Below are 18775 nucleotides of genomic sequence, written 5' to 3'. Positions count from 1 at the left end.
ATGAAATTGGATTGTGGAGATGGAAAGAGGAGATTGCTTTCTTTTCCATTCAACCACTGAATCTAAACGACTGGCTACAAGTACAGCTCTGATTTACAATGAATGTGGCCTCTACCTGACCAGGTTTCCAGCACCCTGTTTCTACAACAGCAGCTGAAGCTGGTGCTCCCTTGCTTGGCTTTATGTTTCTTTGACAATTGTATCAAAAGAATGAAATGGAAGAGCATTCATTAAGAACATTTAAACAGAGACAAGCTACTTTTCCAGCTTTAAAATTCCTCTCAGTGTAGCTATAGATATAACAGAAAAAGAACTTTTCATAAGCAAGAGGCAAGGAAAGAAAAAGAGCTGAGAATATCACGCCTCCTCCTGGTAGAATGGAGAGCCTTTCTCCATCAACAGCTTTGGGTAACTCCTAGTAGTCAGTTATCAATTACAGACTAGCATTTAGTCAAGGATCTTTGAAAACACAAACTCTGCTTCTGAAATCAGCACAACAAACATCATTTTTCTTGTTGGGAGGTTTATAAAATGTATGTATTCAGCTCATCACAGAAAAATGCAGTATCGACAGTATAAGCAACTCGACAGAAAATTACATCTACCGTTCCTTGATTCAAAGTTTTGAAAAAATTATAATGACCTTAGAATGACTATCATTTGTTTTACTGCTGTTCTCAAAGCTAGCAAAGGGGAGAGGATGAAATGGCTGTGTACGCATTGACATTATGAGTGCATTGCAGTTTTATGCTCCAGAAACTACTCTGAAGGCAAGATGTAGAGATCGGTGGAAGGGGATAATGATACCAGTAAGTCTTGAATATTATTATTGGTAGAAATACATCCAGGAATATCTTCTAATTAAGTAATTATTGGAATCTCGGCCAGCCACTAGCACTAATTCTGACTACCCAGTAACTGTAAGATAGTCCTGGAGACAGTAGATCAGCAATTACTAAAACATGGTGTATTTTTGTCCCTGCTTTGCCTACAGAAATGACAGGCATGATCCTGATTTATTTCATGAAGTTATCCCTTGCTGTGATTTCCAGTTACTTTAAGAGAAGCTCCATCCAAGTTCATTTCCTCCTATAAGAAAGTATTTCAGAGCAGATCCTATGAGAAACAAAATCTTTGGTGTTGTAGCTTAAATGACAACGGAATGTTATTTAAAAACCCAAACATTGAGTCCATAACATCAAAATAAATTACTGAATAATTTAATTCATAAACTTAGATATTTGAGATACCACCGCATGGCACTCTGTTTCTGCTGCCTAGTGTTGATTTAAGATCTAATCCTGCACCAGCTTGCACGAGATCATCTTCAGTACCCTCAGCTTTCAGAAACAATTCAAGGCACAAAGATGTTAGAAGTCTAGTGTGCCTGTACTCCTGAAAGTACTGTCCAAATCCATTATTCTTCACCTACCAGGGAAAATACTTTCCTTCATCAGCTGTGATACATATTTAATTTATCTGTAATGATGCTGCAAGGAATAAGAAAGCTGATGGTCTTTCTGTCACAGCTCCATAGAGGAAGGATAATGACTTTGGAATTACAATAGGGTGTTGACAGCAGACTCACATGAGATGCCAGCTTCTACTAATTTGAACAAATTCAAATTTAACAATCAGAATGCATTTTAAGATTTCAAAGAGAATGAAAAAGTATAAAAATATAGGTACACATTATGAATAAATGTAATTCAAGAACAGTGGATTCTTGATTTCTTTGGGTTTTTTTCCAACTGATCCACGTCTAGTTCCATGGTTTGAACTGGAGAAGGTCTAGAAAAGGAACTGGAAATTGAGCACAGTTCTTCCAGAGTTAAACCTTTATCAGTGGAAATGGTTCAAATGGAAAATTGAGACAGAAGAGAAGTCAACAGGCATTAAAAGGGAGTTATCTACTGATCAGAACTATAAAGATGAGCATGCAGGAATGTTGTATTCTGCTCTACCATTGGCAACCTGTGCAAGACTGAACAAGTCCTTTCACCTTTGAGTGCTTTGTCATCACCCTCTGTGAAGCTGCAATAATGCCAGCCAATTCACTTTTTACTCAGTTCTGAAAAGCAAAGGTGACCTAGAAGAAACCAACAAAAGAGAAAAGAGATGGAAGTCTAGTAGTTAAATTGCCAGCTAGAAAAAGTAAGAGACAAATTAATAAAGATGCTTTCCTATGTATTATAGAAAGACGAGTAATAAATTCATGTAAGATTAATGCAACAAAGTCAGAAAACTCTGCAAGGAAAAATATGATCCATCCTCCATTCAAAACAGAAGTCTACACTAAATTGCTTCAGTTGTAATATCTAAATATAATAAGCAGCATAGCCATGATACTGAGGTGCTGAAAGGTGCTGAACTCTGCAACTCTGATGTAGCAAAGTATCTCTGTGCTGCTATAAACAATCTCAGGGACTCTACTGGACCTATGAATACTTTATTGGAACAAATATAAATCACTTAAAATTGCAATTATATATATATTTTTTTAAATCAATCATACCACGTTTCAAAATTAGACAAGAGAGGGTTCAAACCATAACTGCTAAGACTCTTGAGACCAGGGAACCTGAAACTGAAAAGACAAGTTTAAAAGCAGACATATCAAGAGATATTTTAACATTAGAACATAACCAGCAAATATAACAGTAAATCTAGGGATTTTTTAATGTTTCATTAAAAAGAAGGATAATCTATTTTTTGAAGGTAGGAACCTGTTTTCTTGCATACAAGCTTTCTATGGTCAAAAATGCTTTACAGAAAAGGAGTTCAAAGCTTGCTTGAAAGCCTGAAATTTTCCATCCTTCTTAAGCTTGCTTGAGAGACTGAATGACATTATTCTGAAGGTTGCACTGTGACTTTTTGATCTTAAAGCTGGTAAAGGCTGCCTCACATGTGCATGTTCTAATATTCGCAGATAATCTGACTTGAACTTCAAGGCTATAAGACCTTGGATCAGTGATTTGCAATTCAAGTGCCCCAGAAAAAGAAAAAAAAAATCAGCTTAGACTTATTAAGTGTTACTGTAAAGCTATTACAGGCAAGGTTTTTTGAGCAGTTTCGAAGGTTCTGTCCAGAGTCTTTGCCCACATAAACACACACTGAAGGTCACCAATATCACTGTGGGCTTCCTTGGGTCTCCTTTTCCCTCCGCTACTCCATAAGAAAACCACTCAAGATTTTAAATGAGACTTAATCAAAATAATAAAACACTCAAGCATGTAACCTAAAGAAAATAGGACAGAAGGATTTACTTTTCCAGCTGCATCCTGTATCTCCGCTCCTTTATTGCTTTATGTTGCTTTTACTGCAATGCAACCTGGTAACCCTTAGGCGAGGATTGCCATTATGTAGTGTGCTGTGCAGAGAAATAAAAAGGAAAATAATGTTAAAAACTTGAACTAAAAAGATGACATATCAACCATGAATTCTGAACATTATGCAAATCATAAAGAGACAGCACCAAACGACCTGATACTTGTCTATGTTAATCCATTTACCTTGGAAGCCCAGCTTCATTGACAAGAGGTCTTCCAAGGCTTGATCTGTCCAACCTAGGGTCAGAAATGTCCTCAGTGGACTCAGTGGATGGTGACTGCAGTGTGGGGACAAGGCTGTACCAAGTCACAGAAACTGTGCATTGCTCTGAAAAAAAATGGGAATGGCTGAGTCTACAGTTTTTGCTCCGTACAAATCAAGTCATGCCAAAGTTCAGTCAGACTGCAATGCTACTTCAGTTCTTCTCTGCTTTTCCATCCTTCTGTTCTGCCTCCTTTGGCCTTCTTCACATTTTATATTATTATCCTTTCTCAGCCACAGCACGAAATAATGATGCCACTTTATCAGTTTGTATTTAATCACTGTTCTATATTTTTATATATATATATAAATATATATATAAAATAAACACTGTTCTATATTTATATATATATAAAATTTGGAGTTCGCATCAGCAGTTTTCTTCATTAGTTACAGGTGTGAGACTAAATATACTGACTTTTGCCATTCAAATTTGTGCTTCCTAAAGAGCAACAACATACATATTTGAACATTGTACTTGAAAGTACGTAATAAAATACAGAAAACAGTACTGAGTGCACACCAGAGAAATGACAAATTGTGGATATTAGGAGATGTACAGGCTTCAACATCTTCATTTTCATTTTCTTAGATGCTCATAGTAACAGTGCACTAGATGTAAAAAACATTCTTCTGAAGCATATTGCTAAGCAAATCAAAATAACTCATTAGTTTTTGTGGTGGTCAGTTTAAAGAAAGAACAGACTGTAACCTTAGGATCATGTGTAACAGAAGTCATTAACAATTAAAACACTTCTAGGACATCAAATAGTTGCCTACTGCTACAGCCTGCAGTGTCACGGAGACAGAGAGGATAAACACTAGGAGTGGTAGAGATATAATAATAATTTAATAACTAAATCCCTCCTGTGTTTCAATAAGATAGTTCATTGGAAATTAAAGCCTCAAAAGTAGCAGAATGTAAAAAAAATACATATATAGAATTAACAATGGATAAAACTATGGTTTGGATTAAAATCAGATTATAAGGAGACTTTATGGTAAGAGTTTATTATATTGCTTCCTATTACACAAAGTAAATCAATAAGCGAGCTGCTTTAAGCTTCTAAAAGTACAAATCACATACATCTTTATCTAGTTTTCTTGGATAGCTATATTTGATTATTTTTGAGGGACAAAACCATCTTGTGATCTGCATTTTTCCAAGCGGAAAATCAGCCTGGGCCCCAAGCCCACCCCAGTACATTAAGCCAGAGGTTCAGCCCTGAAAGCTGGCCTAGTGCCCCACACCTTGCTGCAGTAGAGCTGGGGAGCTAATTCCTCTACCACAGACAAAGGAAAGCTTGTGCCCAGCGAAGGCTATGAGGCTCACTGCATCAAAAAAAAGCACCATGTAGTTTATAAGATCTGTTCCATTAATGGACCTATGTCCACATTTGAAGTCATGAAAGAACTATGCATTTTCTATACTTTTTCTTGAAGGACACCACCCATGACAAAGACTCTAAGGAGTAAGCAATTTTTGCAGAGGAATATATTAAAAGTAACATCACACAATTGCAAATTTTGCAAGTGCATTATAATATGTAGGATTAAATCTTAATTGTGTTTTCTAACTAAAAGTTACTGTACAGTTCCATCATTGGAGTTTAATAGATTTCTTATAATCTCATAAATATTTGGTACACCTGTGATTTTCCTTTTTATTTCCCTTTTATTTACTTTTATTCATTTTATTTCTTCACTGTCTATCAATTTCAAGTGATAGTTGCTGTTATTTTGTATTGTTTTTTCTCTTTTTGTTTCCTCAAGCAGTTACGTCTGTCATTTAAAATTACAACTTCTTTAGCACATGGACTGAGGGCCAGACCCAAGTATGATAAATCTTCACCTTAAACTGGGTTTACAACACACTGTAGAAATACATTAAATAGATGATAGATAGATAGATAGATAGATAGATAGATAGATAGATAGATAGATAGATACATACATACATACATACATACATACATAAAATGTGATGTTACAATTAACAACCACAAGGCTGCAAACTTTCTATAATATCAATAGGAATGTCACATGCAATAGGATATAGAATGGTATCATAAATGCAGAATGTAAACCCCTGTTTCAAATCCCACCTTATTCTGTTCATAAATTCATGGACTTCAGTCAATTATTTTTCTTTACTCTTCAGGTCACAACAAGAAACAAACATTTTGCCCTTTTAATAGAGACTTTGATAAAGGTGAAAGCAGCTGTTCTCCAAGCCTTTATCCCACAAGGCATCTTAAAAAGATTCCACATCTTTTTCCCTGTAAAAATAGTTGAAAACTTTGTATGTAACTGTGCAGTAGAGGTGAAATTGAAGTTCAAATGTGATCAAGTGTTTTGTACTTAGACTATTAAATGTTTCTTTATACTACTTTTTGTATCTCGAAAGTTTAATTTGTATGACAAAAAAACAGTCAGAAAAATGACATTTACTACTATACCATAAAATTATTTTTAAATAAAATTTGAAAATTAAAATTATATACATCAATACCTATATCATTTGTATGCATTTCTTTAAGTGTTTTATGCAACAGAACTTTATAACACATATATTAGAGCTGTTCTTTGTATTTAATCTGTTTAAGAGTAGGTCACATTAGACACATGTTTATTAATTATTTCATTTTATCATTCTATTCTGTCTATTTACCTAGTAAACCACTGTATAGCAACATGCAGGGAGTGGTTAAAAAGGATTTGTGAAAGATATCAAATCCATAGCTAGGTGTTTGAATAAGATAAGATGTAGAAGCTCCAGTCTAGATGCAATAGCATAAAATATACAACATATACCACAATGTATGTTGTTATCCATATCTGCATTTTGAGTTATACTTTTCTATCTTTATATTTTGCTGAAGATTGCCATCTGAAAGCCAGTATTTATGGGCTAGTTTCCTTATATGCCAATGAATGGAAACAAGCTTCTCCAGAAGGTATTTATTAATGGAAGTAGATATGTTTTAATGCTAATGCTTGGAAGCATGAATATGATCTGTTACTAGTGCATTTCCAAGAATCTTTAATGACATTCAGTTTTGCATCTCACTCAATTCAAACTTTTCTAGAAGAAATTCTAGGTATCTCTTTATTAAATGCAGGCAACTGCCAGCTTCTCTCCTATTATTCATAAGGCAATATGTTACAAAACAGACAATGCCATCAGTGAATATATAGCAGACCTACTCTGATTTCTCAAGTACTGTATTTTTTGTCATTCATTTTTCATCCCTCTGTATTTTTTTATTTTGCAGAAAAGGCATAAAAAAAATTAAACATACCTGGAAACTTGAATTTTGCATGCAAGGAAAAGTGAAATATGAAAGTAAATAATGAAATACCAAATGGATCAAATTGCTTGTTCAGTTAGTATAGATGTTGTTAGATGATTTCATTTATCACATATTTCCTCCTTAAAGTGCTTCTTTCTATCTCTGTTAAATGATGGCCTTTCATAAAACATAGTTCTGTGAAATAAAAATAAATGCAAAGTTTAGTGTATTATGATACCTCCTATCTGAGTATGAACTCTGACAAAATTATTAGAGATTTTATATGTTGGAGGCTAAATGTGACAATCATCTTACAATTAACACAAAAGAGAAGACACAGAAGACATGAAAGAGATGCAATATTAAGGGAAGATACATAGCTTACATGTCTTGATAATGTGTGAAGGTCCTACATGAAACAAATTTACCTGAAATGCATGTATAGCAGATGTCCACAATGGTTTTATAACACGTATTTACAATGTTATTTTTCAAACTAGCAATTCATATTTTTCCAACTCACATGATTTAATGTGTGTTCAATTTTTTTTCTTTGGAGATAATTATCTTTTTATTAGGTAGGCAAATCTATTACAACTCTGAATATCTCACAGTGTTACTCTTTTTAACATATGAAGTATCATTGTCTCTATTTTATAAAACAAGTCTAAGAGGATAAGAGCCAGATCTACAACATTTCTTAGACACATAAAAATTCTGGAGCTTAAATTCACCTATAAATCTCCACATCCACATAACCTCATCTGTCTAAAGAACAGATAAACCCCATAGTGCCTTACTGTTTACTTGTGGTTTTTCCAGATATTTAGTTGTCTCTGTGACCAGTATCTAGTCCATCTCAACAGGCCTTTAGCATCTAACTTCCATAACCAGAAATTATAACTAGGCTATGAATCAATGATTGCAAATGGTGGAGTCCCCAGGGCTTGATAAGTTACTAGTCATTAGCCAAGACACATGAGCTATAATTTTCCAGATCACTGCAGCTGCAACAGAAAACAACTCAATTTAAGGCATTTTGTTGTGTGAAGGGCATGTGTACAGACTTTCAGACAAAGCCAACAGCTCAGCAGGCACGTGTCAGGCCTGTTCCAGTCCCCATCATTTTTTTTTCCAACACAACTTTGATTTAGAGAACTGTAACAAGAAAGCACAATCAATTTATTCTAAATTGAGACCACTAGAATTCAAACCTCTTTGAACATGACAAATGACTACAAATAACTGTTTATCTGAAATCATGAAATACTTCTAAAATACTTGAAAATGATACGAGATATAGACAATACTGGCATTCTAGTCTTACTTTGTGGTGTTTATATTTTAGCATCCATTTTTTTGTATATACCTTATTACATTCTTCAAAATATTGAATTGTACCTTTATCGTTAACTGTCTGGCTTTTAATAAAGGAAAAATGAACTTTAAATGTCTCCTGCATAAGTGAAAGTCTAAACGACGCTTGTGTTTCAACGCTCTTTTCTGTCTCAACTGGTGAAATATCAGGAGATGAGTTACAAGAGAAAGAAAAACACGGAAAAATCTCAGACACAGCCTGGACCTAAGATTCAGAGAAGAGGTAAATTTTGTTGCCAGAAGACAAAATACACAGATGTTAACTATTTTCACACTTTGCCAAAAGGCAAATTGTGGATGTGGGCATGCCTGCCTGCAACACATTTGTTTCCAAAAAGAAGTTTCTGTATTCTTTACATGATCTGCCACATATTTCCAAAGGCAGCTGTGTGACAGACTACTAACAAGAGTAGAGCTCTGCAAAAAGCATGCATAATGTATTGGGTATGCTTAGGAAGACTCAGTACTAATCTTGAGCAGCTAGCATGGATTTGCATATGCCAAAGGAGGAATATCAAGTAAGGAAAATGCACTCCTGGTTATTCCCAAAAGGCTGCCCTTGAAGGGATTGTCCAGACGGAGCTAATCTCAGTAGGTCTGGAAGAAAAAAGTAGGATCCATCACCACAGTGGACAGATGATCTACAAAGTGAAGATAAACAGGAGAATGTGTCTCTGTAGGTTTATTATATGTTCCATTTGTATTCACCATTTCAGTACAATAACAAAATATTAAAATTCCACTGATTTATGAACATGTCCAACAATTCCCAAACATTTCTTAAAATCGTCTCTCTATCCCATCTCTTTTCAGTAATATCATATCGTATCACTGATACACATTAACAACATTGGTGCCATAGGTTGGATTATTTTCCCATCAGTTTTTACGCTGATAATCTGTAAAAATTGCAAATAAAATTCCTATGGTCACAGTTCTCTAATATTGAGTGCATTTAGTCAAAGATGTTTTTTCCCACAGAATAGGGTGTAGATTATTGTAGTGAGAGGGTTTAAATCCTGTCCCACCCCTTGCTGTTCATGGAATGTGGTGGTCTTCCTTTCATGGCACACCCATCTGCTTGGCCAGCTACACATCTTCCCGCATAGACTCAAATCAGCTGTATTGATGTGGCAGTTGTAGAAGGTATATGAAATATTGACTAGTATACAAAAACATCAATGCTTAACTCTAAAAAGCATTGGATTTCTGCTGGGCCTAACTCTGCTGTTTTGTGTGTAAGCTCCCATGAGGTTTCATGGTAAAATGTGAATATTTGAGAATTCTTGATTAGGTTTGAAAATGCATGTACGATTATACTCCTTCTAAAATATACATGCCACTAAAACATCCCGTGGGTTCCAGATATTTTATAAAGTCAGTTCAGAACTGTGGCTCTGCACTGCAAAACCATCTCTTTATAGGAAGACTGAAGTTTATTTTCTGAAGAACAGTATAATCACGGCCTTCGAAAATGCAAACTGTCATTGCTGAAATATTGATCAGATATCAAAAATATTAAAAGTCAAAAGCTGCCCACCACTCATCTGTGCCCAGAGATTCCTACACTGAATTGGCTTCAACACTCTGAGTGGTATATAAGTGAATACCAATTTGTATGTAGTGGCAGTGATTTATGTTTTCCTATCCAGAATCTTATTATTTATTTAAGCATATCTTAGGATCCAGGACTAGTACTGAAACTGTTTCAGTTGTATTGATTGTCCTTACAGCACTGAGTACTTCTTATCTATCCAACTCTGCTGTTCTGTAATTAGCCACTCATCATGAGAAATGACGCACTTCAATTTAATTAGCTTTGAAAAACATCTGCATTAATCTACTGACATTTTTCATGCCAAGTGCCCACACAGTCTCATAGATATGTTACAAAGATATGCTTTTACCTTTTTGTTTGTTTGTTTCTTTGTTTGTTTTCTGCATCATAAGGCTGGTGCAGAATCATAGCTGCTAACAGATATTATTCACTGCAAAAGGATTTTGTTCAATTATTTAATGTCTTCCTGATTTAAGGAACCTACATTAATTATTTAATTAGCATTCTGCTATAATTAATTGAATGCTCACAAATCAATTAAAAGCTGCTTACCTTTTGTTAGTTCAGTAACTTCAAAGGAGCCTTCTGAGAAAAGGCAAAATTTACATAGTACAGAAAATCCCATTCTCACTTCAAAAGCCATGTTGGAAACACAGTAGTCTGTCTTAGGCATTGCATTGCCATTCTGTGTAGCACAACAGACAGCTTTCTAGAGGCCTGAATTCACAGATTCTCCTTCGTGAAACAAGTAATCACAGTAAATTCACTTGGCATTCAGGCAGATGTTCTCTGTTCTTCCATGTTTATGCCATGATAATTACTCTCACTGAAGAACAGAGAGGAGTCCAGCAATGGCAACTTATTGACGTAACATGGATTAACATTTCAAACTTTCTGCTTTTCTGTGTGCATTGGAATACAGATGGTTTTCAGCAAGCACCTGACCCACCAAGCTTAAAAGCCAGTGAGAAGCAATATTGAGCAGGTCTGTAGAAAAATGTCTCCTGCTTCTCTGCACGTTGAGTTGACCTACTGTCTGGCCCTGCATCAGGCCTCCCATTGGTCTTTATTTGGTAGAAATTTCATTGAACATATTGAGTGTATCAGTTTCTCCTAAAGAGACATCAGAGTATTAGAGTAGGAGACAGGCTGAGAGAGTTATGGCTTTTCAGCCTGGAGAAGAAAATGCTCCAGGGATACTTTGTAGCAGTGTTCCAGTACCTAAGGGGGAGCTAAAAGAAAACTGGAGAAGACTTTTTATAAGGGCATGTAGTGACTAGGACAAGGGGTAATCACTTTAAACTGAAAGAGAGTAGATTTAGGTTAGATGTAAAGAAGAAATTCTTCCATAGCAGTGTGGTAAGGTTGCCCAGAGAAGCCATGGATGTGTTCAAGGCCGGGGTGGATGGGGCTTTGAGCAACCTGGTCTAGTGAAATGTGTCCCTGCCCATGGCAGGGCGGTTGGGCTAGATGATCTTTAAGGTCTCTTCCAGCCCAAACCATTCTGTGATTCTTTGAAATAATTAGTCTATCACTCTTGCTTTGGTCCCTTCAGCTAGAACTGGGACCCTTTGATAGGAAGTGATAGGCAGAATGCAGCTGATGTATTAGAACAGCAGCACAACAAATTGCTTTTTTCATTCTATGTTTCTTTTGCATTTGATGCAATGAGAGGGCATTGTGACTGTAAAGTAAATATCTTTTGTTGAAGACAAGGGATACCTTTAACTCCTCAGTGCACCATTTCTACTTAAAGCAATGTGAAGGAGGTATATACAAGCTACAAACACACTGTTTATACACAGTATGGATTCTGCCACATGCGGCTCAGTAATTTGTTACAGGTCGACAGGGAAGAGTGTGTTGCTTCTGCTCTCAGGTCACTGTGTTGGCCTAGAATTGTTCTCCACTCTTAGGTCAAACAGAACTTCCACTAATAGTTCTCCACTACCAGTCTCCACTGGACTTAGGTCAAACATTGTAAAAGGTGACAAGCACAACATTTAAACAAAAATGAATGCAAAAATCTGAAGTGAGCTATGGTGCTGGTTAAAGATGTTAGTGTGTCTGAGACAAGAAATAGTAACAAAAGCAGTACAGAGTTAGCAGAATGAGAAGCAGCATTGGGAATGTACCCCAAGGGGCTAATACTACTAAAAGCAAAAATGAGTTAGGAATAGGGACAAAAAGCCTAGTATTTTACTCTTACTTGGGCTTAAGGAAACATACTTTTCCTATTTGAATAAATAATACTGTGAAAAATACTAACATCAATCTATCCTCCCAACAGAGGCAGCCTCATATAATTTTAAATGTCCTGTTGATACACAAAATGTGGCCCACCTTATCACAAATTTTCAGACTTAAACAACTACATTTTTAAGACGTTTAGCTTTTTGCCCCTAATGCTTCTGTTTCTTTATTTTTCTAACAATCATAAACTTCCAAGCCACATTTCTTATAGATGAGTTGTTCTTCTGTTAATGTTACCCTTTCACCACAAAAGCTCTCCTTCCTCTATTGTGCTTACCTTCTGACATATTTATGTGTATCTGTCATATCCCTCTCAACCTTTAATTTACAATACCATAGAAACCAAGGTCTTTAAATCTCCTGTCATGAACAAGCTCTCCATTCCCCTTATCTTTCTTGTAGTCCTTCTCAGGTAATATTCCAGGCTAAAATCCATCTTTCCTGAATGTGACCTGAACTGTATACTGTACTCCAGATTTAAGCCTCACCAATGCCCTATACAAAGCCATTGACTTTATTTCATCTCTTCAAGAAATACCTTTCCTCATTCATTCCAAGTGTGCCTTACAGGTTTTACAGTCTCATCACACTGATATTCAGACATGAGTCAGAAGTAGCTAGTCACTCAGGTTGTTCGCTGTGGCCATCATGTATAACTCCTCAGGTTATGGTTGAAACAATTGTGATTAGATCATAAGTATATAATTTTGCATTGTTGCATTTTATGCCTTATCTGCTTATAACACTCTTCCTCATCATTTAGTTGTTTCTTTTTTTTTTTAATGTTTTGCTGTACTACTGATTCTTTCTAGTTTTTTCATCAGATGTCCATTTTTCTGGGTTTTTTTAGGTTGATTAACAAAAACTTTAAGCTAAATCTGCCCAAAAATTTGTCCATGGAAAATTCTGCATCTGACTTTTTCCATATTTATTTTTTCAGTTTAAAAGTTACTTATACTCTTTTCCTTTTCACTTGCTTTGCTTAATACAGTTTTCCATATGGAATCACATATGTTTGTAAAATGTAGCTAGACAAGATTGACCATGTCTCCTGTGCTTTGAATTATATACTAATGAATTCTGGTGCAGTTGGCCTGGTATTAGTAAATTCTTGTTGCATTTTAAATCTATTCTTGTTGTATTAAATTCTATGGAATGATAATTTCCTTCAACATTTATTATCAAGTGTTGCATACTACTGAAGACATCTTACCAGCTTTGTAGTCAATCAGAAAACTGATTCCCACCCGAGTCTCTTAATACAACCACAATGTTTGATATCACATGCTCTCCTGTGAAAAAAATAATCACACTTATTGAAAGTAGGGCACAACAGTCACTTAAATTTGAGACACCATCTTCAACTTCTATCCCATTCTTGGTACATAATCACCTCCTTTCTTCCTCATTCGTATGTTTTTTGTTTCTAGAACTAAAGAACCTTCTGTTATTAGTTTTAATTTGCAAAGTCTAATTCCATTGACCTATGACAGCTTCCTATTTTAGGGCTTATCCCTCTGTTTCAGTATTCTAAAAATGTTTTTTGGTGGTGAATATTGCCTTTATGTTTGCACACGAAGGCATTTTTTTTTTTTCTATTTCTATTTCAGAATTTTTATGCTTCTTGAGAAGGCTGTTTTCTCAGATTTTGGAAAGTTCTTACCTATAAGTTTTTTGCTCCTTTCTGGAATATGGATGTTACACCACTTAATATTACAGTAATTCAGTGGTTTTTGCTTTTCAGTTCACAAACTCCTAGTCTAATACACCTTTCTCAACCAGTTCCTTTGTGTGAGTGATTAGTTTTAGTGAAAGTATCTTCACTATTTCTTACCATTTCATTTAAATTGAATCCATCTGTGACTACTTCATCTAAACCTGTCATCTAAAGCTGAGCCTGGAGTAATATGTTATTTCAAATGTCTTTCTGGGAAGAAATAACATTAATGTAACAATCAGTACATTTGTTCCTGGTAATAGTACATATCATCATCAATATCTCACTCTAAGATCTACAGCATTGCAAACCATCATTCACCCTCTTGTCATCCTTCCACAATGTTGACCAAAACTGGTTCTTTCCTCTACTCCGTCTATATTCATTTCGATTACAGTCTATCAAAACACAGACTTTCAACAAGTCCCATTACCCGAAACATGCCTTAATGGTCTCTTTCCTAGCAAAAGTCTACCTACCTCAGTGTATATGTTCCCACCACTATTACTGTATCACCATACCTTAGTTCTGCTTATAATGTCACTATCAGCTGTAGCTGGCATGAGGGCTGACATCTGTGTACTAATATTTTCATTATTCCTAATTTATTCAGCTGTTTAACCAACCACATCATAAAATTTGCTGTTCATAGCTGCACGCATACTGACTTTTTTCTTCTTCTGGGAAGTGTTATTGATGACAAATGCTTGTTCAGTAGTTTCTTCTCACGAAAAGTATTGAAACAAATCAATCACAGTAATATCTCATGATTTGTTAGCATAACATTCCTGGTGGCTACAGTCAGTTCTGAGGCCCATCATTTAGGAAAAGTGCTTTCTTCAGGAAGGTCTCCAACAGCTCAACAGCCCAATCCTCCTTACAGCAATAATCAATACAATAAAAACAACTTGTGTGTTGAAATAAATAAAGGACTATCAATCAGTGCTTCAAAAGACAGCACTAACTGTGCTCCAAGTTGTTCTAATAGTCAAATGCTGAAGATATTCAACACTTCTAGTTCAGAGGGTGAAATGCTATGGATTCACACACAGATCTTTCATTTCAGCCAAACTGAAATAAGATTCTTCAGTTGTGAGTTTTTATTCTGCTAAATCTTTGTCTGTTGAACAGCAGAGCAGGATAGAATACATTGTCTGGTCCCACTCAGTGGCGTTAATGTTTGAATACTCTGTGCAGTAACCAGGAGTAACAACAGTTACTCGGGAGGTTCAATTAAATCATTAATTCACTTAAAACTCAGAGGAATTACAGCAAATATTACCCTTAGTCACCCAGAATAAAGTTAGAAAAAGAGCAAGAGAGAGAAAAGAGAGATAAATTAAGATGCCAGAAGAAAGGTAAGATTTCACCACTTTCCCACCTAGTAAGAAGGGTTAATTTTTGAAAACTCTGTGTGGTAACCCAGAGTAACAACAATTACTCAAGAGGTTCAATTAAATCACAAATTTACTAAAACCCCTCAATGGAATTACAGTGAATAGTGGCTTGGCAAAAGCTTGTAACTACACCATAAAACTTAGCAAGACTTTAACAACAAAACTCACAAGATACTCATAAAACTCACACTTATGTGACCAAAATAAAGTTAGAAAGAGAGAAAGAGAGAGTGAGATTGTGAGAGGAAATGGAAAGATAGATTAAAGTATCAGATAAAAGGTAAGATCTCACCATTCTGGTGATTGGTGTGTGTGATGAAACTTCATTAATACCACGCAGCGCACACACACACACACACACGCACAAACACAGACACATCTAAAGTGTCACAAGTGAGGAAGTTTTATAACCCAGTCCATTTGCATGCAAAATAGGAGAGGGCAGCTCATCTCCTCCCTCTGCTTGCTCTTCATGCTAATTGAGAAAACGGTGAGTTGTTTTGTCCGCTGTGGGTAGCTGGTGGTTCATGACTTCTTCTAGCACTCAAGTGTCCACTAGATGACCCATCTTGGTTTCAGCCCAATTAACCAGGAATGAGGACTGAGGCCTTGGTAGGACCTTCACAAACACTGTTAACTGTCTCTGTCTCAAACACTTATGCCTTTGTTACGCAATGTCTTGAAGAAAATAGAAGTAATGTCTCACCGGCACTTTTTTCCCATCAGAAGTTGCAAAAAACAGGTGTTTAAGGCATAACATATACCATTAATGAGTCCTTTGTTTGGCAAAGGATAGGAGGGCGTTTCAAGGCTGTCACGCGCTGCTCCAACAGTCCATCAATCCAACAATGCATCTAAAATACGATTGTATACAATAGTTACGTTTATCCTTGTTTATATTAAACCGGAGGCTTGATGGACACAGTTAAATTTGCAATGATTAAGTTTCTGGTTCCATAACAGGTAGGTTAGCTGTAAGTGAGGCAGACAGAAAGCTGAATAAATCATCCTTTATCAAAGTGGTTTTAGGTATATCTACATGAAGTATTCTCCATAATGTATTTTTCTTTTTTTTTTTTTTCCCTGAGATAAAAGTGTCCTATTTCTAAGTTCCTAACAGTACTAATTTCAGCTTATAACAACATAACAACTGGCAATACTGCCCATTCACTTAGGCACTCAACAAGTGCAGAAGAATTATTATAAGGTAAGTAATTAAATTCATTGCTAACAAACACACAAATAAATGTAGTCAATGTTATGCTGATAATAATGTCCTGCTTGGTCACAAGGGTTATTTCCACAGCTGGCACACAGCATGGAGCTATTTTGAATATCATTTATTGATATTGGATGAAAGTAACTTCATTGTGCCAAATCAGATGACGCCAAACTAATAATGGGTGACAAGAAATAGATGTCAGCAAGTCCTAATGAAGAATCTCGGCCAAACTTGTATGTAGTAGCCTAGATAGGAGCACAAAATAATAGAAAAAGTATATGAAATGCAGTTATTCAGAGCATATAATAAAGCCATGGTTACAGTATATTCACTTTTAAACCACCACATAAGAGATCTTTAAAAGAAACTGCAGCATTCACTGGAGGAAGAAATAGGCTAAATAATTCATCAAAGCATAAACTGAGCTGCTTTTTATGTTCTGTGCACTGCTTGTTTTGAAGTCCTCTGATAAATATTTTGTTCAGCTGCTGTGCAAAATTAGTCAGAAATGGTTGTAGTCCCTGTCTCCTGGAAGGTAATTCTTCCTTTCTTTTCTGATGGAGCAACACACATACACACAAAAAAAACCTCTTTAATAGATTCTTATTGGCACATCAAAAGGCAAATATTTTAAAATCCAGAGCTCACTGGGCAGTTGTCACAGTTCACGACTTTTTTTCATCTCTGCAGCTCCACATGGTTTACTACTGTTGTATTCCAGAGAACTCTATAATGCATACCACAAAATGTGTTACTTGGACTTGGGAAGTATTGGGTTAGCTGATTTAGGCAATTGTCAATATGACTTAGAAATACATTTAGCTGTTTAAAGAGTGTAGTGCAGCACTGAAGAAATCCTCATATGACCAAGCTAGGACACCTTCTCTAGTGTTGGGTTTTGGATCATTTCTTCACCTAGTCAGCTGCCATTCCAACAATCTTGTTGATGCATTAGAACTGCATATAGCAGCTCAAGTTAATTCTGGAAAGACAAAAGCTAATTTCAATAGCAGTTGCAAAATATATTTTAATAGTATATTACTGCTAAATTATACAGCTATTATATTATTTTCATGCAATGATAATAACAATTGTCATTACTATGCAGCTTATAACAATAAATTCTACCATAACTGTCTTCTTCACTGACTTCCAACAGACTGTGTTTCATCAAGCAGCAGTGTGAATAGCCTTTACAGAAGCAGCAGCATTCAAATACAGAAATAACCATATCAAAACACAAAGTGTGTGTCATTGAGAGTCAGTCCTTGCTTTCCAGATGCTTGATTTCAGCATGTTTTTCTATCTACCAATTTGACTACAGATGCTTCCAATAAAAAATTTGCTAATCTGCTGCTTAATTTTATAAGGTCAAGATTTTTCCTGAATACCCACTACCACCAAGAATTATATCAACTCTCTCAACAAATGTCAAGCTCGTCTTTGTTCTCACACTCAACAAAAGTTTCTCCTGTGTTGACATCCAGTGAGGTTTTATTAGTGTTATTATTTTCCCTGTGGAAGAGGAAGAAAAAAGGAAAAGTAAAATCTATTTTAGACATGACTAACCATTAAAGATCCTAGAAAGAAAGTATTGACACTGTATGGTTCATGACAGACTTAGATACTCTGCAGATCAATCCAGAGCTCTACTGATAGACCCAAAGAATTTCACACTAACACATACAATAAATTTACTACTTTTCTTCTTACAATTTGTTAGACTTATTTCTTCTAGACAGCATGCAAGAAAAATGCTTGAAGATTAACCCATTCTGTACACGTTATGAATTTTGACCAGCAGAAATACATATAAAACTTCAAAATAAGAGGTCTCTTTTAACAAAAAAATATTTAGACACATATTTTAAGTGTAATTCCTATTATCACCAAGGCTGTACAAACACTTTCTTCTCTATATCATGGCCTCCATTTCTCAGACATGAAGTTTTCCAAGGATTTGCATCTTTCTGATCTTTATTTATGTCTGTAATTTGAATATTTCTGTAACTGTGAAGGAGTCATCAGGAAGGGACCTCAGTGCACCAATAGAGAGTAACCTAATCCTCCAGTCTAAATAGCTGGACATTTACTTGGTTTGACTAACAATTTAATGAATGGATGAATTGCCCCTTTGTATTACTTGGAAAGCTCAGGATATGTCAGGAAAGTTCCCAATGCATAACTTGACTCTGTTGGGATTTTTATCAGAGTGGCTGAGTCTCAAACTCTGGCCCAGAAGACGTTAGTGAATAGACAAAGAAGTTAAGCAAATAATAATAAATATGTAACTAAGGAGTTTTTGGCAAGTGGCTGCATTTCAAACCAAGCTCCTCTTCTCAAGCTTAAGTGAACACTTCTTACACA

The sequence above is a fragment of the Patagioenas fasciata genome, chromosome Z, assembly GCF_037038585.1.
Source record: "Patagioenas fasciata isolate bPatFas1 chromosome Z, bPatFas1.hap1, whole genome shotgun sequence".
NCBI lineage: Eukaryota > Metazoa > Chordata > Aves > Columbiformes > Columbidae > Patagioenas > Patagioenas fasciata.
Note: the sequence above shows the minus strand (reverse complement) of the source record.